The sequence below is a fragment of the Polyodon spathula genome, chromosome 49 (assembly GCF_017654505.1).
Source record: "Polyodon spathula isolate WHYD16114869_AA chromosome 49, ASM1765450v1, whole genome shotgun sequence".
Classification (NCBI taxonomy): Eukaryota; Metazoa; Chordata; class Actinopteri; order Acipenseriformes; family Polyodontidae; genus Polyodon; species Polyodon spathula.
Genome location: NC_054582.1, coordinates 959,004 through 986,575, shown reverse-complemented (window position 1 = coordinate 986,575; position 27,572 = coordinate 959,004). Strand labels below are relative to the sequence as shown.

General features: G+C 40.1%; 1 long non-coding RNA gene across 1 annotated transcript; it reads right to left on the bottom strand.

The window, feature by feature from the left end:
* Positions 1-526: 526 nt before the first annotated feature.
* LOC121306661 lies at positions 527-27,572 on the bottom strand. Its single transcript, XR_005948236.1, has 3 exons — positions 27,406-27,572; positions 1,500-1,675; positions 527-888 (listed from the first exon to the last, which is right to left on the bottom strand). It is a non-coding gene; the product is annotated as an uncharacterized LOC121306661 (long non-coding RNA).

Below are 27,572 nucleotides of genomic sequence, written 5' to 3'. Positions count from 1 at the left end.
TAATAATAATAATAATAATAATAATAATAATAATAATAATAATACAGGTACAGACTAAATATATCTGAACATTCATCATCAATTCCCTTTCCACTTTGTCGCAGCTTAGCTATTTAAGGAGGCTAGATGTTACAAGACGGTGGCTTCCTTTTGCAGGCTCTTTCTGCTCCGGTAAGTGTGTCTGATGCACAATTATTTTGTCTCTCTGTTATTTTCCAGTAAGCGTTTGTCACAGTGGCGTGCGGCTCTGGGATGTGTCGGTTGGTTTTCCTGTCCGTTTCATGTCATCCTTTTAACTCATGAGCAGGGGGCGCTGGAGCACCCCCTTGGCTTTGCATGGCTTCCCTCATATACAGCGGTTACAGGTTTGTTCAATGGCTTTCAGCCCCCCCCCCCCCCCCCCCCCACTATAAAAACTGTTCCAGAGCCTCTGCTCATGAGTTTAAAGAATTATTTTAAAAGTCTCTTTTGATTAATAAAACTAAAAGACATTAGGAATCCTAGGGATTAGAATGTGTGTGTAATGTTAAATCAGTTTGCTGAAAGTAGAACTTGGGTTTAAAATGAGTGGAGAGATAAGGCATGTGCAGAAATGTATGGAGTAAAATATGGTAAACAATTAACCACGTTACACAAATTAATATAGGCTTTTTTCATGTTTGCTTTTGTGCACAATTACAGTACAGTGCAGAGAATGTGTGCCTTCAATATGTTGTAAAACGATTCCCCTGTCAAAGCAAGTGTGAAAAGTGCTGGCTTAGATGCCTGGGTCACACACACCTGGAAAGGAGCGCTCCTGAAATCGCTGATTGCCACACAATCCCAGCACTGCCCTTACTGGCCATCTGTTCTGTGACAAGAAAGGTGTTCTGGCTGCGCTTCCCCATCCTGGAGAAATCCATGTGGAAAAAAACAAGCCAGAGATCAAATACAGACTAAGATCAAATACATACATCCAAAAAAATATTGCGTTTAGTGTATCCCCAGCTGTGTGCAAGAGACAAATCTGTGGTTTTCTGTTTTCTACCCAGGCCAGTTAGTAGTGGAAGTGTAACATCTAGTTTAATGCTGTGGCAAGCAAGTTGAGAGGGGAGAGTGAGTTTGTGTCCCACCAGCAGTTTTAGCAACACAAACAAACTGGAATATAAAGAAAATTGAAAACCAGTGGAAGAATTTAGCAAACAGACACCAACTAATCCTATTCTAGTATTACAGATGATGGCAGGATATAGAGCTAGATTTTGTATGTGCTGATTGTGTTTGTGTTTGCTGCTCCACACTAGACTGGTAGTAAAAGCTGCCTGCTGCTTTCCCAGACTTGAAAACCTGGTCTCCTCTGTACAGCAAGAAGACGATTACATACATTCTCGTAGCATGTGACGAAGGGCTATATATATATACACACACACACACACACACACACACACACACACACACACACACACACACACACACACACACACACACACACACACACAGCATCATTATGGTGCTTGTACCTCGCAGGGGGGGGAGAGGCGCCCAGAGTTTCAATCACTTTTACTTTGGTTCATTTTTCCAGCTCTCCGAGTCAGACCTCCCAAAGGGAGACCCTAGTCAATTAGAATGATCATTCATTACAGAGTCCGGGCCAGGGAACGTCATGATACCCAACCAGGAGCCTGGTTTCAGTGCTCTGTGTGGAAGAGAAAGGAGAGAATGTAGGCTGAATTATTAGATTAATAAGACGAGTATAATAATAATAATAATAATAATAATAATAATAATAATAATAATAATAATAATAACGATAGTCTCAGCCATGTATTATTTCTTTGTGGTTTCTGATTGACAGATACTGAAGTGGATAGTTGCTGGTGTATATATTATGGTTTTGATTTAACATGATCACTTTATCAAGGCTGGCTGGCTGCACTGGGGAAGTCTTAGTGTTATAAGGTTATAAATAATCAATGACTTGGCAACTTTAGATTGCCACTAAAGTTGTTTGCTTAAATTCCCCGAAGAATTAGAGGCTTTAAAAAAAGGAGCTGGAATGCACAAAGCTGGGGCTTTCCATTTTTAATATTCTATTTTTTATACATTTTTTATAAGCTCCAAGCGAGTCTCGTATTATCATATCCTGACTTCCCAAGCATCCAGCGTGGAACCTAACGCATCAGTGCTGGAGGGCAGAACTGCATCGCCTTAGAAGCAAGAATATCCACTCGCACTTTACATGGAGTGTCTCTCATTACTGTGTATTTCCACAGCAGTTACTTAGTAAATGCATGTCTGCTTACGCATCATTACAATGTTATTATGCATAGCACTTGATGTGGCAAGGTTTCTGCACAATACATGTCAGTACACAATTGAGCTGTTGTGCAGATTTCCATTAACACTATTAATATCTGCCTGTTTAAACTACAAGAGACAATTCCTTATTGATTACTGTCTCCCCGGTGCGACGGCTTCCCGGCTGATCACACCTTGCGCTGTGGATAACTCATGCATTTCTGATAATAAGAAGTCAGGGCTGTGGAGTTGAAATGAATTGCAAGCACAGTCAGTCACTGTCCAAGTGAATCATGTGGACTAGCCTGTGATTATCAGCTTGCCACGTACAGAACAGAAGTAGAGAGCAATCTACAAGGGCTCTCCTCAGACCCTGGATCTGCTAGCAAAATGTGGAAAGCATATATATACACACACACACACACACACACACACACACACACACACACACACACACACACACACAGTATATAGTTGCTTTCTGCGAACATTACAGCTTACTTCTAAGTGACTGCCCACTCCTTCATTTTCAAGCCGTATTTATTTCTATCATGCACTGCTAGATTTACAATCCCATGCCTTTTAGTAATCTGGATGGATTTTCTTTTTTAAAAAATGCATTTATATCAGGATTTAAAAAAAAAAAAAAAGTTTAGCAACTCCAAGCTGGAAGTGTCCTGATTTCTGCTCCATGTGCCTATAATAATAATACTAATAATAATAGGAATTCCCAGCAGGGAGCTTTGCCTTTCCTGAGTGCTAAACCAGTGAAATCGATAGCCCTGGCAGCCCTGACTGAAGAGAAATCAATTTCCTGGGTAAAACAGATTGGTCACATCGCTTCTCTTTAACCCTGTCAAAGTCATGTTAGCCTGACACGAGCACGGCTGTGGGGATTACTCTACATAGCTGAAGTGCACTTGGTGCGTTACAGAAGCGTAACTCTGCACAGAATCATGGAGTGGTGGATTTCACAAGGATGATACTGTGCGGCAATGTGACGTTTCTGCAGGGCACGGCTGCTGTTTATAATGTTGTAAAATATAATAAACTTCTAGCGGAAAACAAATGCAGAACAATTTAATGAACTTCAGTTTTTTTTCTTAATAACAGAATTTGACAAAACAAAACAAATAAAAAACCCTCCTAAGTTCAAGTTGCATGAACGGGCCTCATTGTAGATTCTGTAGCTGGTTACAAATGCTGAATTCCTGTTTTATTTTCACCCACATTCTAATGAAATCTAATGGAAATCATTGAAGCTATCGAATTGTGTTTTTCACTGAAGCAACTACGACAAGGGTAACTAACTGGTACGTCAGTGTGAAACAGTCTCTCTGTTTCATTGAGGGTGTTTTAACGACTTTTTAAACACGGATATGACTTCACTGTTTTATCTGTATTGAATTCTATAGTCCTGATGGTCAGACAGGCAAGCAAGAACCACCAAAACAGTAGACAAGTTTCAGCATTCTGCCTGTCAAACAACATACACTGATAGTGAGCAGCTCCGAGTACATGGTACTGTTAGAAGACATTAAGAGAGTGCAGTATATATATGTGTGTATCAAAGCTTACTACAGCTTGTCAGTAGAAGAGCAGACGTCTCCCCAGCGCTCTGCAAACGTACATTATCATGAATCTGCGTCTCCATGTTGAATCACACTCTGATGCCTTGGCTATTTTCCTGTGATAGAGACAGACTTTGGATCGGCGAGGCAGAAGGAACGTTCTGCCTATTGTTAGAACAATCAGGCAATGCTGTGGCAACATTTTACCAGAGTAACCTTATTGCATTAGCAGACGATTGTTGGGTGTCAACGGAATCAAGGCAAGAACTGGATGAGAGCGACGTGTCAAATTGCTCTCGGCCCACGAATAGTCTGTTCAGAAGCTGTTTCAATGTATTGTATCCTGCTTCACTGATGGGTTTTATGAATGCGTGCATAGCTTAAAGCTCAAATTCATTGCAATGTACAGTAAGGCAAGCTTGCCAATTGTGCAAGGCCATATTTGCATTGTTGGAATAAAAGCGTTTTAAAAGCGTTGACGAAAATGCGCGTTTAAAAGGTTCTCTGGCGTACACTTTGATGGATTAGAATTATGGTTTATACCTCGTTAGCAGCAATGGATTCATATGTTTTCAAAGGTCTTTGAAGTTTACTGCTTTATATGCTACTGCCAATTTATTACAAACTGTTTTATTGAAATCCTGCGATGAAGGGAATTCGTAAACTGCAGATACAATGAAATGCATCACATGTCAGGTGTCTGCCAGGCACAACTGGTATAGGATTACAATGCACAGACAATGCCAAGTAACCCCATTGCAGATTGCATTTGTTTCGCTATTCAACTCTAATTAGCTATATAAAACCAAAGCTCTGGCAAGCACACTTAAACATGTTATTTTAAAATGTTAGATCTGTTTTTTTGTAAAAAGGTTTTCCATTAAAACCAACAACAAATCAATTCAAATCCATTTCTTTACTCCCTGCCTGCTAACAGTACAGTATATAACAGCATGCTGTATAGGTAGAATAGTTCACTAAGAGACCCCAGTGCTAATACCCTGTGTTTGTCTTTGCCTTGCTGTGATCGCAGCATTGTTGCTATAGCAACTGTGTCTCACATTAACAAAGGTGCAATCCCTGGAGGACTGGGTCTGCTGCCCCCTGCTGGCTTCTGGATTAAACTGCTACAGCACGGCTAAGGCACAGTCTATCACCCCTCTTGTAAAAAAACAGAGAGGTTAACAAAAGGCTAGTCCTGCACACTTAACAGGAGAAAGATTTTTGTTGCAGTCCTCCAGGTCCGGTCCTATTGACCCAGCATTCTCGCAGAGGCTGAAAGCTCGCAGTCCACTGCAATGCTTCTCAGTGGGATTCTGTGCAGAAGACACTTTATTAAAAAAAAAAAACCTCACGCGTTCCCAAGGTTTCAAGTTCTTGAGGGCAGAGCATTGCATTCCAACACCGCATTGTTTTGTGGGTTTCTTTATCTCCAGGTGTGCCACCAAACGTGCGTTTCATTTATTGCCAGCCTGTTTCACAGCAGCGGAATATGGAGTCGTATTACCAACAGGATTTCACACTTTTAAAGCCTGAGAACAAACAATGCAGCTCAGCTCCAGTTATGGCATTGGCATAGTCCCATTAAATACCTTTGATAAAAAGACTGCTAGAAATGTGTAGGAGTCGAAAACCTAAGACAAAATGTGCCAATATAGTATTAGTTACTAAACATTCTAAAAGTGTATATTTTATTCTGTTATATACTGCATAGAGCCTCCTATAAAATGCTGCTTCTTCCAATAGCGCATTGGGCTAGATTCTCAAAGCTTTTTATTCTGAGGGAGTAGGAGGCTGTGGGGTCTGGTGGCTAAAGAAAGGGGCTTGTAACGAGGCGGTCCCGGGTTCAAATCCCAGCTCACTCACTGTGTGTGACCCTGAGCAGGTCGCTTAGCCTCCTTGTGCTCCATCTTTCAGGTGAGACGTTGTTGTAAGTGACTCTGCAGCTGATGCATGGTCCACACCCCCTAGTCTCTGTAAGTTGCATTGGATAAAGGCGTCTGCTAATAAACGCATAATAAGAATTGTCATTGGCAAAGTAAAAAACGCAACCCAATAGCGCTGGCTGATCAGGACTACACAACTGAGGCATGTCATTGAGTGGCTAGCCCTGTCCATCAAAATGGAACGCGATCCATTCAGGTAGCATGTAAAACAGTGATGTATCCGCAACTCACGCTTGTTAGCAAGTTATTCATGCACTATTGGGGGGACTCTCTGGGGGGCGTTGACAAGTGTTGTTTCAACAAAGCCCTTGTCTAGAATTTTTGTGAGCAACGTCAAGCTTTGCCATGTATCCAGCTGAGCTTGGAATCCAAATCTAGTTTTTTGGGGTCTTTTTTTTGCTGCAGAAGATTCTTTAGAGTGCTGGCTTTCATTACAAACTTCTCTGGCGATAAAGGTGTTTTTTTCAAGAGTCCTTATTACCACTTCCTAGTTCGATGCATGCGTCTGTCTTTTTAGGAATTTGAAACCAGAGAGCAGGTTAATGTCATTTCTGAGAAGGAGCTTAAAGGCATGGAACAAACGATGCTGAAATGTATGACTACACAGCGTGCATGAGCCCCACTTGAATAAACAAAGACTAATGTGCTGCAGACATGGTAAAAGTTAGTCTGGGTTACTGAGGCTGGATATGGAGGGTATGTGACTGATGGAATTGACAGAGCTAGTGGTGTTCAAATGTTACTAACATTTGTCTGGTATGTTCACAAATATATATATAGGCTCGGATGAGATTGTATCACTTATCCTGTTGGCTATATTTCTTTTTCCTTTTATGAGACTAAAAGCACAGGTTTTAAACACACACACACACACACACACACACACACACACACACACACACACACACACACACACACATGCACTCATGCACAATACACACACTCGCACGCACACACACACACACGCATGCTCGCTCGCACGCACACACACACACACACACGCATGCACGCACACACACACACACACACACATAAATATAATTTCATTGAGGCTGAACAGAAAATTCTTTGATTCAGAACTTCAGTGCTCTGAATTTTTTTATTTCATTTTTTCCCTGGTGTGCTGTGCTATTCCTCACCATTGCACTACCTCAAAACAAGTGCAGTCCTCCACTATACGATCCAGACAGTTTAATAATTGATATCACTTCAGCAAGCACACTTGTGTCTTTCCCTTCTCCCACAGAAAGAGAGAGAGAGAGGGACCTCTTTAAAGAGAGCTGTGCTGTGTTTCGTGCTGATGAATTTGTGATGTTTGTGCGTTACACTGTACGTGGTTGCACAGAGGACACCCCCGGGGACCTTTTGGCAACACAAAGCCATTTCTTCCTATGTGTACGTACAGAAAGAAACAGTTAGTTAGACAGCATGCTATTTTTAATCTCGCTTTGAGCTTTGTTTAAAACTCTCTTTTCTAAAGCTTGAAGGAATGCTAGACTGCTCCGGCTGAAACTCCCACAGGAAAATGAAAAGAACACAAAGGGACCAGCAGGGATATTTTTCATTGGAAAGTTACCTGCAATAAATCTAAATATGGCTCTTGACTACATGTGTACACGTGCAACCAGAACCCAGAGTGCTTTGAACAACTACTATATAAAAATAAAAGGAGAATGACAGCTAGAATGTATAGGTGCTTCTCCACTTCCTACATACATTCTCTATCACCCATATTTCTACATGCTGGTTCTCAAAAGTGCAAATACAAACATCAAAATATATTATTAATGAATAGGGTTTGATTACTACAACTACAACTACTAATACTAATACTAATACTAATACTAATAATAATAATAATAATAATAATAATAATAATAATAATAATAATAATAATAATAATAATAATAATAATAATAATAATAATAATTTAGTACACTTTTGCACACAGTGTTGCAGTACTGTGCATCACATTGTATTATATATTTTTTGCTGTATTTTCATTCTGGTGTATATGATGCATACTAGTAGAGTTTTGTATGGGTTTCTGTTTTCAGTGTGAAACTAAAACATCATTTTGTTACTGACGATGTATTAATATATCATGACATTTGATTGCATGTATAATTTCCATAGTAGAGTAGGTACATGCCTTCCCTATATTGAGGCATGCTACTGTGCACGAATCAAGCTGTCTGACTCCTGAGCACACAGCACCCACTTAATGAAATGCTTTAGGCTGGCTGGTATGCTTGAAGTAAAGTCAATGGGAAGTGTCAATGCTGGAGTGCCGAGAAGGTCAAGCTTATGATTACTACATCAAAACCAAGAGGGTGCCCTCGCATTGCACCAGATAACACAGCAGTTATAAAGGAGCTTCCCATAGAACCACATTGTAGTAGTTCTGCAATGAAATCTCAGATACTGACGCTCTTTCATGATGGTTTATATTAGGCAATCAATTGTCATCTCCACCACTGGGCTTTCACTCGTTACCTTATGGTAGATTCCTTGTGTGTTCATACACACAAAAAAAAAATTAAAAATTCATCATAGCAATAATACTTCCAACAACAGCAATATCTTGATAAGTGTTATTGAAGTTAAAAAAGTTGGCACAAAAAAAGCATAATAGAAGTTTATAGTTTTGTTGTCTTTGTTTTTTTGTTGTTTTTTGCTATACCCCAATACATGCTTTAACAAATGTGTGAAGCTAAACAAACAAACAAACAAACACACAAACAAACAAACAAACAAGAGCCAGCACGTTCTTATATATATTTTTTTTATCTGCAGAGGTCTTCTACACAAAGAGTAAATGTGCATTACTGTATGATTTAGGGTTAGGGTCAATGTGCATTACTGTATGATTTAGGGTTAGGGTCAGTGTGCATTACTGTATGATTTAGGGTTAGGGTCAATGTGCATTACTGTATGATTTAGGATTAGGGTCAATGTGCATTACTGTATGATTTAGGATTAGGGTCAGTGTGCATTACTGTATGGTTTAGGGTTAGGGTCAATGTGCACTACTGTATGATTTAGGGTTAGGGTCAGTGTGCATTACTGTATGGTTTAGGATTAGGGTCAATGTGCATTACTGTATGATTTAGGGTTAGGGTCAATGTGCATTACTGTATGATTTAGGATTAGGGTCAATGTGCACTACTGTATGATTTAGGGTTAGGGTCAATGTGCATTACTGTATGATTTAGGATTAGGGTCAATGTGCACTACTGTATGATTTAGGATTAGGGTCAATGTGCACTACTGTATGATTTAGGATTAGGGTCAATGTGCATTACTGTATGGTTTAGGGTTAGGGTCAATGTGCATTACTGTATGGTTTAGGGTTAGGGTCAATGTGCATTACTGTATGATTTAGGATTAGGGTCAATGTGCATTACTGTATGATTTAGGATTAGGGTCAATGTGCATTACTGTATGGTTTAGGGTTAGGGTCAATGTGCATTACTGTATGGTTTAGGGTTAGGGTCAATGTGCATTACTGTATGATTTAGGATTAGGGTCAATGTGCATTACTGTATGGTTTAGGGTTAGGGTCAATGTGCATTACTGTATGGTTTAGGGTTAGGGTCAATGTGCATTACTGTATGATTTAGGATTAGGGTCAGTGTGCATTACTGTATGATTTAGAATTAGGGTCAATGTGCATTACTGTATGGTTTAGGGTTAGGGTCAATGTGCATTACTGTATGGTTTAGGATTAGGGTCAATGTGCACTACTGTATGATTTAGGATTAGGGTCAGTGTGCATTACTGTATGATTTAGGATTAGGGTCAATGTGCACTACTGTATGATTTAGGATTAGGGTCAATGTGCATTATGATTTAGGTTTTAATCTATCACGAGCGAAATCCAAGATAATGTATTTATAACTGAAAATTGCATTGTTCTGCACTTTTGAAAAAATGCCTTTTCAATCAAAACTGGCAATAAAACGAGAGGCCTTTGGCAAACCCAGTTCAGAAGAACATATTTTTTTTTGACAGTTACAGAAAAGTCATATTTGATATTTTTTTAAATTTCATTAAAAGGCATCCTTTTCTTAATTGAATCAGGCAATATTCCAAAAGCAGAGCAAAGCGAGATCTTGAAACAGGATCTGACTTTGTTCTTGTTTCCTGATTTCCTATCAAAGAGGGATCTTGATCAGTGTCAGTAACAGCATGTGTGGTTGATACGCACACACACACACACACACACACACAGTATCTGCTACAGTATCAAATGTCAGAATAAAATGAGTCTGGACACAAATACCTCTTTGAAAAAGCATGTGTATGACAAAGACTGCAACTGTTATAAACCATATTTCCCATGCATTTGATTTCATGAGAGTTTAATACTGTGAAAGATATATTTATTTTACTGTAGGTGCAGAACACATTTTAAAAGAAATTAATCCTGGTTATTAAATATGCATTTCCACGTGGGTTGCACAGCAATCCTGAAACTAAACATGAATTTCAAACTGCAATTATTTGAAAAGTTAGGCCTTTTTATTTAGCCAGAAATATATACAGTATCTTGAACATACAGTTTAATAAATAAATAAATAATGACATGAATGATTATTATAATAATAAAGAAACCTTTTACTAGCTGTTTAGGTAGCAATGTTATTTAATTGAGCCTGTGCCGTAGAAACAGAGCAATGTTTTTTTTGGTTGTTTTTTTCTGAAGCAGCACAGATTCAGTTGTTCTGGTCACAAGGGGGTAGCATTGACACAGTTCTGTAAAGCTGTCAGCTAATGTTACAGCTGGGGGACAGAATGCCTTTGATATAATTGAGGTCTCAGACCTTTTTCAAGAGCATATATTGGTTTGAATGGTAAAATGGTCAAGCTACAACGCATTTCCATAAGTGGATGTAAAATTGCATTTAGGACAACCCCTGCATTTTAACTGCTCTTCAAACAGTAACCCAAAGCAAGGCTTTAGGATGTGACTTGTAATTTCCTATTGTTTATCCAGAGAAATGCAATGAAATAAAGTACTCAGGCACAGGCTGCTTCATTCAGAAGCCATTAAAAGAAAGAGATGTGTTTCTTTGAAGTCTGAAACCATTTAAAAGAATCGCAGTGCTTTCCATGTCCTGGCTCGGGGTTTGATTGAATTCAGGGAAGATTTGTTTGAACGTCACAGGAAAATCTTGTTTGTTAGTTCATGCTTTGAAAGATTCAAAGACATCAGGTCAATGATAAAGGACTTCAACAAAACACACATGCATACATACATACATACACACATAAGCACATACATACATACATACTGTACACATGTACATGTTTAAAAGGGACCTATTTATAAACTTTAACATATTGTAAAGATAAAACAATCAATCAAAAATCAAGTCTGATTGTTGAATGAAATGACATTTGATATTTTCGAGACCTGTTCTATAAACTATCGTTTTTTTGTATTTTTTTCTTTCTTTAACAACAGTTAAAGTTTAAAGGATACATGACTTTCTTTAATGAGAATTATTATGATTTGTTTATTTATTTATTTAGTTAGTAGCTCAGGTGGCCCAGAAATCTATTTGGATTTCAAAGTATGTGTGTGTGTGTATATATATTGTATATATATATATATAATATATATATATATATATATATATATATATATCTCTATCCTATACTATTTCAGAAGATCCTTTGTGATGCTCATCACCATGTATCTGTGCCTAACCTAGTGGTGTTGCTCACTGGAGTAAATTAAATGGTTGCTTTATTTATAATATCATAATTATTTGTAATACTGTATATTTAATAATGGTTATAATCGTACATTTTGATTTAGATTAAGTTTTGGCATTGATATTTTTGTGGTCTGTGTTGATGTGACCGTTGTGTACGGAAACTCAATTACAAATCTAACTCTTCTGTGATATGCAGCATTAACTTTTCGCATGTATTAAATAATACGAACACATTTCTAGATTTGTTCATTTAGATTTATTCATGGGTTTATTCATTTGCATGGATGTCCTGTCGTCAGTCGGAAGCCATTTATTTGTTTAACAGAACGAAAATACACATAACACGAACATTTAATGGAACAGGGTGAGTTATGTTTTCTAGGAAACAAAACCGTCATTTTCAGGGGGAAACAAAAAAACAAAACTCCCGACTGTTTCAAAATACGGTTGAGTTGTCGAGGTTTTAAATAACTAATAATTAAGTGTAACATTACACAAACCAGACTGGGCACTGTGGAAGAATGATACTTCAGAAAGAGGAAAGGAAGTGACACGTCCAAGAAGGGAGGTCTGATAATATCTTCCTGTCTGGGAAAAACAAGCACATGAGAGACTATTAATTACGATTTTGTTTTCTAGAAAACGTAATTCACCGTGTTTGATTAAATGTTCATGTTCATGTGTCAAAGAGATAGTTTTCAGTGTTTTTGACGTTATGACGTTTTGACGTTTCAAGTTATTTGACGCTCACAAGCAAGGTCGGGGTCAATTTTTCAATTCCAATTCCTTTTAAAAATCAATTCCCAATTTCAATTTCCATGCCCTTTTAATCAATTCCAGCACATCGTTGATCAAAAGGGCATTTAGCAGTATTCTGTTAAAATGAACGTCTCACATGGAAACACAAACTGGAGCAGCTGAACAATCACAACAATTATTATGTCTCTAAAATATCAATTTTAATTCCTTCGAAGGAATTGGAATTGGGAATTGATTTTAAAAAGGAATTGAAAATGGAATTGGAATTGAAAAAAAAGGACTGACCCCCCCTCCAGAACCCCAACTCACAAGTTATAAGAATCACAATCTTTCATACAAACAAACATCCAAGCTTGCCTGCTTGCACACCTCTACACTGCCAAGACTACAAACAAGCACACCAGCAAATCACCTCGAATAAGTATATTTTTGCGTTGTTGTTTTTTGTGCTCTTTAATATATGAATGTCTACACGGCAGCGTGCTGAATATTCTGGTTAACCTGAACCGTACCCTCTACAAATGTATTTCAGGAAGAAAATTACCTGGGTTTTGCGAAGGGGAACTAATCTCTCCAAGCATGACACAGGACAGGAGAGGCCTCTTACTGTTATTATCATCTGTCTGCTGGTGTTAGCTGGAGCGGGCTTGACGCACGATCCTGGAGAGCGAGTGGGACCTCCAAAGTGACAAGAGGAAGAATGCCACCTTGGGACGCCCCGCTGCGCTGATTCAGTGATGGACAGAGAGGGACAGGTTCTCACAGTTTCACCAGAAGACAGCAAAGCAGAACTGATTGTGTTTTTTTTTTTTAAGCGGAACTATCTTTGTATGTATGTGTCTATGTATTTATTTATTTGTTATTTTTGCTAATTAGCACTTTACACTAAGTGTCTGTAATTACTGTGTATTTACATAGTAGTTACTTAGCAAATACATGTGTACTTACACATAATTACAATGTTACGATGTACTTAATGTGTAATTTGTTTGGCACGATATAACCCTAACCCTAACTATTAACCCTAACCATTTTCTGATACAGTTGTGTACTTACATATATTGTGCACAAATATTTACACATTAAGTACATTGCAGCATACTATCATTATGTGTAAGTGCACATGTATTTACTATGTAACTACGATAGAAATACACAGTGAATAGAGAAACGCAATGCAAATTGCTATAAGCTTGCACAAAATGAAATGCTACACTGATGAGTGCACATCTTTTCAGTGTACTGCATGTGAAACAAAACACTCAGGTTCACGTTGTGACCCCCAAACCACTTGCAAAAGCATGAAGCCGAGCCCTGATAGAAATCACTGCGGGCAGTGGATCCTGTTGCCCCTTCACCATGCTCTTCTGAGATGCAGTATTGCAGCCTTGTTAATGTTTGTGTTTTGTTTTGTAGAGGTGCTGTGCAGGTGACACGTGTTGGGAGCCGGGAGTATGATCTGAGAGGTATGGCACTGGGGAGCTGGGGGAGAGAGGGATGCGCTTGCATGTTGTCACAAGGCGTTTGCTGACCTTTTCATAAATGTTTGTTGGAAAAGGCTAAACGCCCGGGTCAGTGCCGAGTAGGTTCAGCTCTGATGAGTGTTTTGCTCCGGGCTGGGGATGTACTTCCTCATGACAAGTAGCAAAAGAACTGACTAACTTCAGGCGTATAGAATCACAGTGGATCAGGGGGAGGAACACAGAGAAGCAGAATGCATATTCTAATATCAATGGTTTCTTTGTAAGAGAAGGTTGTCTAGCTCCAGGCTTGTGCCAGTACAGTATCACATTTCTGTAAGCATGCTATACTTATTAGGCTAGAGAGGTTAGTTACAGTGCTGTGAGTAAACCGCTCATCTATTTTTTTAGTTTGAATTAAGAGCCCCAGGTTAACTCTTTGTGCTCTGAAACCTGACTGACTCTCTGCTGTAATATAAACGCAAAGGGCATTAGAATTAATGATTGCATCTTCAGCGATGTCAGTAGCAGGGATGTGTTGAGGAGCCAATGTTTGAAACCCTGAGTGCGGTTCATGTATCGAGATAGGGTGACTGTGAACAGGAGGCATGTTTAAACAGGTCTTGCTCATTACGCTGTCTGACTGAATGAGAATTCATGAAACGAGCCCGTTACTGAAGAGGGTGGCTGGATATGATGTAACTGCTAGCACTCACAGTGCTGCCGCGGATTCTGATTCAATGTGCCATTGATCTGTCCAGTCCAGTCGCCACCCTGTCCTCCTAGATCCTCTCTCTCTGCTAAAGGGATCACAATACTGATATGTAGACACTTCCTCTAGTGCACAATCACGCATCTGAATATACATTTAGGTCCAGCCCTAGGCTGTACTGCTTTTTGTAACAGCAGGCACCTGTACGAAGGGCATTACAAGTGTTGGGTGTACTGTAGAGTTCTGTCTTAGACAATCATTGAATTGGGACAATATAACGCTTGAATCCAAAATATTGCATGATACATTGTTAATAATATTTCCAAGTGTTCTACATGAGTTCCACAACACAATGGTCTTTTAAGTGGCTGATGGCTTCTGATGAATGGGACACACTCATCGCAGATGGTCCAGCAGAACTAAATGACTCCAGAATTGTTATTGATGGCAAGTATTGTTCCTGCTCGTCTTTCAGGCTTTACTCAAGGCTTACAGCTTCCTTAAATTTTTTACAGGACTCCCGAGGTGGAAAATCATAAGCCCCCTTTATGTATTTCTCGTTAGTTTATTGATTTATATTTTACTGTCTGCTGAATTCTATTGTGAACCGCTGTGGAGCAGGCTCAATGTGGCTTTGATTTATATCCCTACAAGTTTCCACTGCAGAGTCCAAAACTCTGGGGTATCCCACCACACTGCAAGCAGCTGGGGTGTGCGCGTTTGTCACCTCCTGATACATACTGCATATTTAAAAGAGTTCATTATGGGACATGCGTCATTTCCCTAGTACGGTACAATGCATTTAGAAAGGACTCGCTTTTTAAATTTAAAAAAAAAAAAAAAAAAAAAAATGTAAGTCTGTGTTGAAATATCTCATAGATGAAAAATCCAAGAGGGGAGGTCTCTGGTCTTGACTCTTTGGGTGCTTGGCCACTAGGGGTCGCTGATGCACGTTGAGCACCCCCCCCACCCACCCTTCGCCCCTGGCTGATTAGCATTGGTACCCCCCTGCTTGAGTGTGAAGGCGATTCAAACCTCGTGACTCACCTTGCACCCCGAGCTTCTGGGGATCACTGTGAATAAAGCTGGTTTTGGGAAAAGATCTTTCGCTGGATGCAGTTACCGAGAAAGCAAAATATTGTGGCCATAGGACTTAACCCATAGCTGGCCTGGAAATTGAATTTTATGTCAATTGATAGTTGACGTTATGCTCCTTTGTAGAAAACAATCATCCGAAGGTTGCTTGCAGTAGTATTGTTGTAGAAATTTGAGGGGGGGTGAAGCCACACAGGCTAAATCTATGCTGAGATCTGAGGATATGGGAACAGCACAGATGATAACAGGGAACATGCTGATACATGTTCATTTATGTATTTTATTTTAGAGGGAGAAAAATAACATTTTAAATAACACCGTGGAGCTGTAATATTTAATTCCAGAGTCTTGTAACGTTCTATATACATTTTAGGCAGATAAAAAAAGAGACAGATGAAAGATCCGCTCAATGAAATAGCGCATCAGTCCTGATTGGAATATTAGTTTGCTTGAGGTTTGAAATGCTGAGATGTAATCCATCATTCATTGCGGCTATGTATTTTAAACCACTTGCTATACACTTTCACAGGTCTGCTTCTGTTAGAGCGTGCCGCCTTCTGCAAAAGATCGATTCCGATAGTTATTCATACCTCATTTATGGTAAAACATTTTGCTGAAAGAAAATGTTTATATTTTGAATACGTTGCAAGTACATTCTGAAATATTTCCCTGCATATACCGTGCATTCGCATTCAGTGATCATCAGGTAGCTGGTAGTTTTTTGGGGGTTTTTTACAGCGTGAGATCCCCCTGTGAATGAGATGAGACAAAAAAAGGTAATTTGGCAACAACCGCATTGTTTTGAGCTGCTAAATAAAATCATTTGCAATCCCTGGATGTTAAAGAATGGAAACTCTGTGTAAACTGAACAAAATGGAATTGTTGGACCTACATTAGCTGTCCCTTTGCCTTTGTGTGATGTTTGCAATCACTCTGATAGGTTTGCGTTCAGATGCTATGACTATTAGTCTGTTGATAGGGCTGAGTTCAGATGCTATGACTAGAAGACTGTTGATAGGGCTGTGTTCAGATGCTATGAGTTCAGATCCTCTGTTACAGATATATGTAACTTAAGCTATCTAGTGATCTGCCAATTTGAACTGCTGGAAGTTTCCTTTCATTTCGCTGGCAGTACACTGCTGTACACTAGATGGCGCTGGCTGGACTAATGTGGCAGGCAACTACAACAGAAGAGCAGCCCTCAAACTCCTCATCAAAGCAACTTCAAACACAAAACAATCAAAAACCAAACAAGAACATCATGTCTGAATACGTTTTAAAAACAGTTTAGCACCAGTTTTTGAAATGATTTGCACCCCTGTGTTACACACCTCAGCTCAGTATATAGACAGATACGGTGCACATCAATGATCAATACATCTGAAAGCATCGTTTTCCTGTTATTGCCCATATTTATTGAACAGTCCGTGCCATGAGTCAGTGCCAGCATTAGAAACCATGTTAAATACAATCAAAAGTCAGCTGCACTTGTTGAACTGAATCAGACTTTATAAAATGGGTTGATAGTCACCTACCACTGTGACATTTCACTGCTGAGTGATATCATAACCCCCCCCCCCACACACACACACCCCCACCACATCAATTATGATTGATGATCCCATTACATCTTGTGCATACCGGCTTCACCAAGTTCCTTTGCAGCAGTTATGAATCACACAATTCAGACACGCACCTGAAATTTTATGGTTTCGAGAGTGTCTGGTTACAGCACAGAGGCTTCCAACAAGACATTTCCAACCCACATCCACTACATTAAAGTTTCATTTTGTGTCGTAAAGCTAACGTTTATATTTATTCGTCTACCTGTGGAATTGCTTGCTGAAATACTTCATGCAGAGACACCCTGTCCTATCAAACATTTAATTACAGCTGCAAATCACGCAGGTCCTACAAATTTGCACGGCTTGCTTTTTTCGGCTTTAAAAATTAACCATATCTTTATCTATAAGCAACGGGTCTCTCCCATTACTGTTGTTTTTTTAATCTGTGATGATAAGGTGGCTGTTAATATATCAGCCCTGGTGGTAAACGCCAGACGAGAGCTTACCAAGGTTTTAAAATCCATTTGCTTTCTTCTTGTTAGCCAAGTGCAACTGTCTCTTCCTGGTACCTGATCACTTCCTAGCAATTCCTGACTGCAGCTAGACATTGTATTAAAACAGCACAGGAAGTGATTGTGAACCAGGAAGCAACTTTTACTTCTACAGCAATGCCTTGAAATATCTACAAAGAACCAAAAGTTAAACTGAAGACAACGATAGTACTGCCAGCGCCGAACATGCTTTGAAAGCGAGTGAATCAGTCCTAGGCTGTCCTGACTTTCCAGTGGAGCTGACAGACAGGTAAAGACAGAATAATGACTAGTAACTCAGTATTGGATCAACAGAACCCAGAGCCACTCAGAGTAACTGCAAACATCATAAAAAGCCACAGGGAAGCTACTTGCCCTGCAAGCAATCGCTGCTTTAACTGGAGGGCGTCTGAAATATTTCACAAGGTGCTTATCTGCAGTGCTGCAGCACTCTCGAGGACAGGCTTGTTATGTGCTGTTGTGCATGCTCAAGGGGGCTAGTTATCCACTACAAGACTCTTCAAATATCTTCAAATATTAATGCCAGTCGTGGCTCCTGATCAGCGGGACGTCATCATATTGCTAGTTAAAATATGCAATGTGTACAGCGAGCGCCGCTGCCCCCTCCCTCCGTTATCCACCCCTGTCCCAAGAGAGAGAGCCGAGGAGCTCCTAGCCAAAGCTAATAGTTATCCTGCCTGCCCTGGTAAAGATATGCACCCTCGACGCAGCAGGGTGCCCATATTAATCCCCACCCAGTGGACCTGGCAGGACTAAATTTCCATGCCTCTACACCTATCTCTAGGAAGAAAAACCCTTTGCTAATTATTTATACTAAAATCATGCACAGAGACTCTTACACCAGTCTTAGTGCTTAGTTCAAAAAGAGTTCCTCTGCATATTTAATAGAATTAATGCTTGCTATCACTATCAGCATTTGATAAATTACCAGCGCATCCCAGACAACAAGGCACACAGCCATTAGTGGATATCACATATGAGGGGTTTTTTTTTTGTACAAAAATATATAGTTGAGCAGAATCTGTTCCCCCCGTCATCAGGGATATCTTTTTCTGCCTTTTTTATTGTATTGCAGTGACGTGATCTTTTAGTTACCCTTTGTCTTGGAAGAAAAATGAATTCTCATTTGCATTAACTCGTCTAAATGTCACCCACCGATATTTTGCTAGACATTAGCAAAGCTGGCAGCGAGCGGCGCTGGGTAATTGCGTTCTGGCTAGCGGAGGGATTTACATAATTTCAGACAGCAATTAAAGAATCCTAGGGAATGCTTTTTTTTCTTCTTCTAGTTTCTCCCTCTCTCGCTCTCACTCTACAAAGAAAGCTCTCGTTTACACTTAGCTCGCCGCTCCTCGCTGTTCATTTGCATAAAATTAAAGGTTTTCATGATCTCGAACAGCAGGATAACATTTAAAATTCTGTTTTAAAACGCTCACCTTAGAATAATAAAATGCTAATATCTTTTCCCAGGCTATGCGAGGTTGCTGGCTGCCTTCAACTTGCAAACTTTAGACACTAAAATCTTTTTTTATTTTTTAAATGGGTTTCATTTTTTTTTCTTCTTTTTTTGATTGCCCTGATGATAGTAAAATGTGCACATCAAGGATATATATTTTTATAGTTCAGTCATGTTCAGACTGATAACTTTGTCTCTCAAAGCAAACAGACCATCTCAGCAGCATACTGGGCCCCATTTTCAAGCTGTTACAGTGTTTGTCTTCAACTTTAGAAAACTACTTTAACTTACTAACATTTTCAGGAGCAAAATGTACAGTCAATGCAAACTCTTTGAATACAGTTCCCAAATACTGACCCAAGAAGAAATTCAATGTGGAAACCTAAGCTGAAAAACTACACAAACAGGTAGAAACAGGTGTGCCTTGCCTAGTGTTGGGCGTTTCTGTGATTCGGGCTGCTGTAGCATGCCTGTTTCTTTACAAAATGCAGGAATCTGCCCCCTCGATAAACCAAGACCTGCCTGGTCGTTTTCTACAAACGTTGCCATTCGAGGAACCCCCAGGAGATGTCTTGAGTGGCAAGCTGGTCAAGCAGCCACTGGGTTCATGGAGGAGCTGGTCAGTTGCACCCACAACCATGTGTGCAGCCACAGAGATCCATCGGGTTTTGTCACGGCTGTAGCTGAATAGTTGCACACTGCTTACATAGTTCATGTCACAGGACCATATACCATGCAGACTAAAGGAGATCCTATTTTTAATCGCATTCTGTAGTCTAGCAGTGGAGTTTACCATCTAAAATATATCTGTCTTTATTGCTTTATCTACTGCAGCTTCTTTTTCTGCACTTTCATGCCAAGGGCCCCTGGAAAGGCTCTCCTTCTTGACATCAGCTCTTCACTTTCAGTTAGTCTTTTCCAATCTGATTACCTTTCCTCCACACCCTCTCATGAAAAGTCATGTGTGTGTGTGTGTGTGTGTGGATAGATAGATCGAAGATTGGTTGAGGTATGCTCATATATCTAGCAAAAGCTATAATGTTTGTCAGCCTTGGGTCAAACGAGAACACCCCCGCACTACTGCGCACACACACACACACACACACACACACACGCACACTCATAAACTTAATTAACAAACGAGGAGGGGAATGTAGCTCCAGAGGTTGATATTTCCCCATCAAGACTTATCAGAGTTAATGAGTTCCTGATATGTACAGTAACAGTGTGAGGCAACATAAAGACAGCTGCCAGCCCTGTGTGTAAATGTGTAGCAGCATCTTATCGGTTTTAGAGCCAGCCGCGTTGTGAAAAGGTTTACCAGTGTAGTGAGACAGTCACAAATTGGAGTGTGTTGTTAATAAATGCTGCTAACTTTATGGTCTGTATTACAGAACACACTGGTATGCTGCAGTTTCTATATGCATCCCTTAGAGGACAAGTGTCAATTCTGAATGTAATCTAGCACTGGATATATTTTATGCTCTCAGGATTCTGCTAATTTGGCTGTTTCAAGGGTTCATACCCGTACGAGAGAATTCTCTTTTCCAGAAAAACTCCCAAAGACGTGGAACTCTTTCCATCATAGCATGACGATGGAATCTAATAATCTCTCCTTCTCTGGCTTTATAGATCATAGGAGGGAATTGCTTAGAGTGACACATTGTGAGCAGAACAGGATTCCTGGGAATCCCCCCCCCCCCCCCCCCCCCCCCCCACACACACACACACACACACACACACACACACACACACGCACACACGCACGCTGACAGTGGTGTTTAATTCCCTCTCATGTATGGCTGACATTTGCGCTGCCACAAAATATTAGACAACTATGCCAGTCTCATCTGCATCTTGTAATGAGTGTGGGGAGGAAGTATCAGACTGGTCAAGCCAAACAGGAGACTAAAACGATGTAAAGCACCCATACTGGTGATCTATTGGTGTTTTTAACGATCTATGAACAGTGGCAATAGCACTGTAGTCATGAATAAGTACCCATAGATTTACTAAGTGACCACTATGTAAATGCACAGTAAACAGAGACACGTCATGCAAGAGAGGCCACGAAACAGGAAGGGAAGAGTAAAGAAAGGAATTCAAATGCCATTTGTAACTGCCTGCTCTTCAATGAATGCATTGAAACAAACGTGAGAGATGCAGAGTTAAGATGGTTAATGGGTATTGCTGTATTGCCCCTGCCTGGCATCATAGCAGGTTATTAGACAGTCAAATAGTCCAGCACTGTAAGCATCAGCCAGAACAGGTGCAGTGTGATCTCTTGGCTTCAGCACTGCTAGTGCAATCAAGGGGCCAGCTGTATAGTACTGTATATTCTGGCTTTCTTTTGAGCTCTAGTAAATGTGTGGAGATACGCTGCACAACCCTCTACAACCCATGCTGCCCCTCATTTGGTACCTCCGTCTGTTTCATTGCTGTGCAGCAAAGGGTTTTTCCACCTCAGCAGTGGAAATTGATCAAGTGACATCTAGCTTCAAACTCAGCTATTTCATTTCTCTGCGTTACAGAAAGCCTAATATCCATTTACATCCCTCTGTAATGTTTTTTTTTCCTTTTTTTTTTTTTCTTTTCTGAAAGATATTGAGCACCGGCCTCCTAAGCGAAGGGTTTTAATACATTATTGATCTGTGGTTGAACTGAAGGGCCACTGCATTAGGATAGGTTGCCTCAGCCTATCGTTATATGACATTTGGGTACTTGTGAAAAATTAAACCAATTATGAAATAAGCCATTGACTGCCTCAAAGTGCAATCAGTTGTCACATTGGAAAGCACTTGCTTCTGAATGCTGTTAGATCAGCTTTGTGGTTAGAAAGAGAGAGGGGAGATGTGATTCCCAGGTTGCAGTGGCAGTCTGGGACACAGATGATCCAACTATGTTATGACGTCCCCCTTCAGCTACTGCAGTAGGACTCAGAACTGTAAAACCATGTGCAACCCCAATGGGACCTTTATAGTGTGCTGTCTAAAGCTTGGAGCTTGGTTTCAAGAGACTGCATAGCACACCAGGGGAGAGTTTGATACAGCAAAGTTGCCTTAAACTAGGTCTCCTTGAACCTGGTTTCAAGCCACTGTTCCTGAAAAAAGTGGCTTTGTGTTCCCTCAGCTTTAAGAACTGCACAGGCAGTTTCAAAGTGCATCATTGGTTTTAGGGTTTTTTTGTCCTAAAATGTAATCTGTAGAGGCTACGGGGTGCAGCCACAGTTTAACAATTTGACTAGAAATCAGTTCTCAGTCTCAGAGCTATCTGCACTGCTGTACTCCAAAAAATGAATATATATATATATATATATATATATATATATATATATATATATATATATATATATATATATATATATATATATATATGCGCTCTAAAGAGCAGCGGATCCAAATGCTGCCAGCACAGAAGTATTACAGAAAGGGTTAAGCCTTACTTTTAAAGACAACAAAAATACACTGAAGAGACACACTGTTAGAAATGCTGGTTCTCACAAAGCCCTCTACTGTTCAGCTCTATTGAGCAGACCCCAGCTCCATTGCTGTGACTGTGAAGTGGCTTCCTCAGCATGTCAAGATATTACGGGTTAGTTGTATCTGTTTGAGATATGCAAGGTGACATGTTTCACAGTAAACTTTAAAGAGCTTAACCAAGCTTTGAAGAGGAATTTGAGAATGAGATGTTCAGCAGAAAGGGAGTGGTGGTGGTGGGGGTCCCAATTATAATTTTTTTTACCTGCAGTATGTACAACAGAAGCCTTCCCTGGTGTTCAGACAGCATGTCATTTGCACAGATTTGGTCATTTACATTTTTCAAGTGCTTCTCAAGGGGAGAGATGACAGTGTGGGGGGGGGGGGGTGAAGCAGCTTTTGCAATCTGGTGATCCAAGGCATTGAGTGTTCCGTGGGTCAAGTATAAGGCATGTCCGTGACGATGGCAAACTATAGGCATGACCATCCCTACACACAAAATCATGGAGTCCACTTATGTGGAAAGTGCCCAGCTAATACCTTCTCCAGGGGCAGGGAGGAGTCATGCGTTCATGTGTACTGCTGGACCTGTTAATATAGAGTAATTCGCACTGGGATCGAAACAGCCTAACACTGTAGCAGAGCTAAAAAAAATAAATAAATAAAAAAGCACATTGCCAAAATCAGTGGTTTTCCTTGTTATCCTGAAGGGTTATTGGAGGCCAGGTGTTTATGGTAAAAGCTGGGAGATGGTTGGTGGCAGTGGTGGTGCGCACCATGTAGAATATTTTCGTTTCTTTAACCATGGTGCACAGTATCGGTAGCACTTTACAATAAGCATCTCTAACCGCACTGTGTTACATTGTAATAGCACAGTAATTACATCTGTGGCCGTATAGTTATAATGCAACACCATTCATTTAAGCTGCTAACATCTTCTGTAATGATACTGTATTTGCACATTAAAGTGTGTATTTGCAATGCAATTACTTAGTTACCCCATGTGTAATTATTGTGCAATTACAATGTAGTTAGAGATACTTAAGGTAAAGTGGTTCTGTGGTTTTATTTAGACAGGCTGGATACATTATAGTATAATTATACAATACAGTGTATGTGATTTCCTGTATATTTTTTATATGGCTTACAATACATGCTATGACTTCCACGCAGTCTAACATTAGTGTATATAGTGTATGTGTGTGTTTTAAAAGGGTATCCTGTGTCTTTAAACTGAAAACATAAAAAAAACAAAAAAAAAAAAACAAACAAAAGCATCTTTGGTAAGCCGAAGCTGCAGAAGTGGTTGAAATGGGTGTGAAATAAATGAAGTGGAGCCGGTAATACAGTGTGTTATAGCAGAGACTGACAAGCCTGTCCCTCCCATGAAGCAGATGAGCTGGCATTATACAGACAAGACATCCGCGCGGCAGTTATCAGCACAGGAATAATGAGGGACCAAGCCAGTGGAGCAGGGAGAGTCGTCCGAGCCAGCCAAGTGGAGAATTTAATTTCACCGCAGCCAAGCCATGCCCGTCAGAGGGCCTTTGGTGCACTCTGACGCCTCGGGAATCAGACGGCCAGCTCCCCATCCCACTGCTGGTGTCAGGACAAAGGGGGAGAAGTGGAGAGAGGAGTGACAGCAAGAAAGCAAGAAAAAAAGAAAGAAAAAGAAAGAAAGAACTCATGTTTCTCATTTTCCAGAGCGCAGAGTTATGATTAAATAAAAGGCAATGAGATTGGTACTGAGCTGAGGGAAGGAAATAATATTGTCTTTGGTTCATGTTTTTGACTCCTTTCTTCTCCACACTAAGATCAGCACTGGTGCTGTGCATGCTGTAGCTCTCTGTCTGCAAACACAGTATACAGCGTGTATAACAAGAGCCCTGAGTGTGTTTGTTATGTATGCCCCTTGTTTTGCAGTGCTCATTGTTAATAACTGGGGGTTGGCTTTGTAGGGTCAAACACATTAAAAAACCTCTATTTTAAATTATTCCACAGGAGCTCTCGTTCCAGCTTTGTCCTACTATGCTTCCAATCTTGAATAAGTCCTAGTCTAATCTACCCACAACTGTAACTGTGAAGGGGAAGCAAGGCTACGACGAAGACCCGATGATTTTAGGGCACTCCTCTCTTCTATTTATACCCCAGCACTGCCAAAGAGCTCCGTCTTCAGGATACACTTTCCATGCAAGTTGCAAAGTTTAACTCTAAAATAGTAATTCTTTAAAACACAGCACGCTCTGCCTCATAATGCCTAGATCCTTAAATCATTTTGCAATTTGAAGTAGATTTAACAACCTATAAATCTTAAATTTGTGCAATTTCTGAAGCGTAGATTTAACAACCTAATACAGTTATTACAAATTCAAATACTAACGATCAATACCTTTTTTTCTCTTGCATTGAAAATATTTATACATCTTTTTACTGACCGAAATTTTCATTTTATACAAATCCATCTTTTATAACGTTTGACAATCTTATTTAATAAAAGCAAGTTTGCACCTGGAAGGGTCAAGGGAACCTATTATACGTATAATATGCATGCTAGCTAGATAACAAGAACAGGCTCCTATATATATATATATATAATAATATATATATATATATATATATATCTATATATATATATATATAATATATATAGCAGTGTTGCTTGCAAACCTTTTCTTCTTTAACTCGGGTAACAAAACTACCGTATAACAGTTTGCGTTCTGCTCAAGTGGTCATTTCAGACACAGTGACACTGCAGCCAATTATCCCTGTAGCCATGCTTATTAAATACAAGATGTCCTAGCAGTGCATGGCTGTAAGGGGTGACTACTCACCCAGGCGTGGTAATCCCTGCACGCTCTCACCTTCCCTCACCTTGCATTGTGAAGACTCGCTGGCTGACCTTGACTGCTCGGCTAAGTGAGGTGGCCCATGAAACTGCACTGGCTCACCCAATGAGGGACCTGCCACCTGGCACTGATGCGCAGGCACTGGGGGAAGCTGTATTAGACACGGCATACTGCAGAGTGGAGCTCAGGTATAGTATCTACAAATCAACTAGTTCAAGAGTATTAAAGGAGAGCTAACCAATGCTATGAGATCCATTTGCTTACCTCTTATAAAGCTTTCTTAAGATTTATGGTGCTGCCTTTGAAATAGTATGTATATTTCTGCACTGTGTTTATATATAAAGATACACATTTTAAAACCCTTTTTTAATTTGTTTTCATTGCCAGCTAGATTCCCATTGAAAGATATCGGGTACCTAGACGAAGCCAGGCTCAAAACATCAAACCACACTGAAAATATAGCTATTTGAGATTTGATCAGATTCATGTCAGTGGATGCACATCTGGCAATCAGAAGAAAAAAGTAAGAGGGAAACGGGAGGTTAAACCAATTCTGCACATTGGATCCCATGCACACCCATTATGTTGACAGCATATGTAATATATTGCTGTAATATAATATGCCTGTCTGCAATCTAGAACAGAGCCAATGTGATGGGCAGATGATATTATGGGGTTATGGAAGGGGAAAGTGGATAACAGGCTAAATGGTCAATCAAAGGTTGCCAGTTTGAAGACCTGCTGAGCCTGCGTGTCCTTAAATGGACGTGATTGCAGAGGTGCATGCTCCATTAAAAAGCAGCTATTTAATACAATAATCATTCAATTAAAAAGCCCTTGTAGCAACTGCCATGGCCCATTTGTATCAACTGAATATTTTATTTGTAAGAGGGGCTGCGGAACGTATCACCTGCTGTCAACACCAGGGAAAATGTATCTGCTGGAGAGAAGGGATGCAATATTAAATAGCCTGCATTCTTCTTTTAATCTACAGAAGTTCAAACCACATTCCTAGAGCAGCTAAATATATCAGCACAGAGCTTGGCGGACTCCCTGTAGCTTCTCTCTGCTGGAAAAGGATGATCAGCGACTGAGGTGAACTCAAACCTCTTTAGCACAAAACCACTGATGACATCCTTTATTTCCTCTACTCTTCCTGTAGCTAAAAGTAGAAGATGCTGGTCAAGCAGACAAACGGTTCGGCAAGTGCATTCCTCAATGCACTGTACACAGAAGCAGAAGACACCAACCGAAATAATTGTCTACCTGACATAGTTTCTTCTAGTTTTAGCTTAGAAGAGTACAGATATCATCAGTAGTTTTGAGGAAAACCCCTTTTTGCACTGTACCTGTGACTGGGAGAGTCTGTCTCTGATTGCCTTGTTAAGAGCTTCGTATTCAGGCTCTCTTCTTCCAGGACTCCCTGCCTTACACTTCCAAAGTGTTCCAATCAGAGGTCTAGCGAGTGGTGCTGAAACTCCTCAAGTTTGTGTTCCTTGCTAGCCGGGCGCTGAACTAGCTGCATGACTTGGACTGGTTCCCACGCAATCTCCCGGGAGGTTAGCTGAATAGGTGACCCTCAGAGCGCAGATGCCATGTTTGCTGTGGGCATTTTTATAATGTGTATCAAGGCTTTGAACACCTGATGTTGCAGAGCACCTGCTGAGTGGAGGACATTCCAAAGCATTCTTATTGAGTATAGATTTGAGCAGTTGATACAGTTTATTAGATTAACTATGATATACCAACCCCAGCTTTCAAGTCTCTTCAAGTCTCTTGCAATATTCCATATTGGTATTAAACAGTGAATATTGGATATGCAAATGTTAACAGTAACACTAGATTCTTTCAGATCTTGACAGTCATAGTTAATCTAACAAACAGTATCAGCTCTTCAAATCTACCACCGCTATTACCTTGATTAACACACCATGGGCAATCTGATAAACAACCATCTTTCCTCACCTTATTTGGAGCGTGCAGCAAAGGTTCAAGTTGAGTTCCCATCTGTTTAGATTCAGCTTTCAAGAGAGGCAACATTTTCAAGTGTGAGTGCAAACAATCCTTTTACGTTTGTTTGCTTGCAATACAAAATATAGGTCAGAGCACACAGAGCACAGCACACAGCTCGC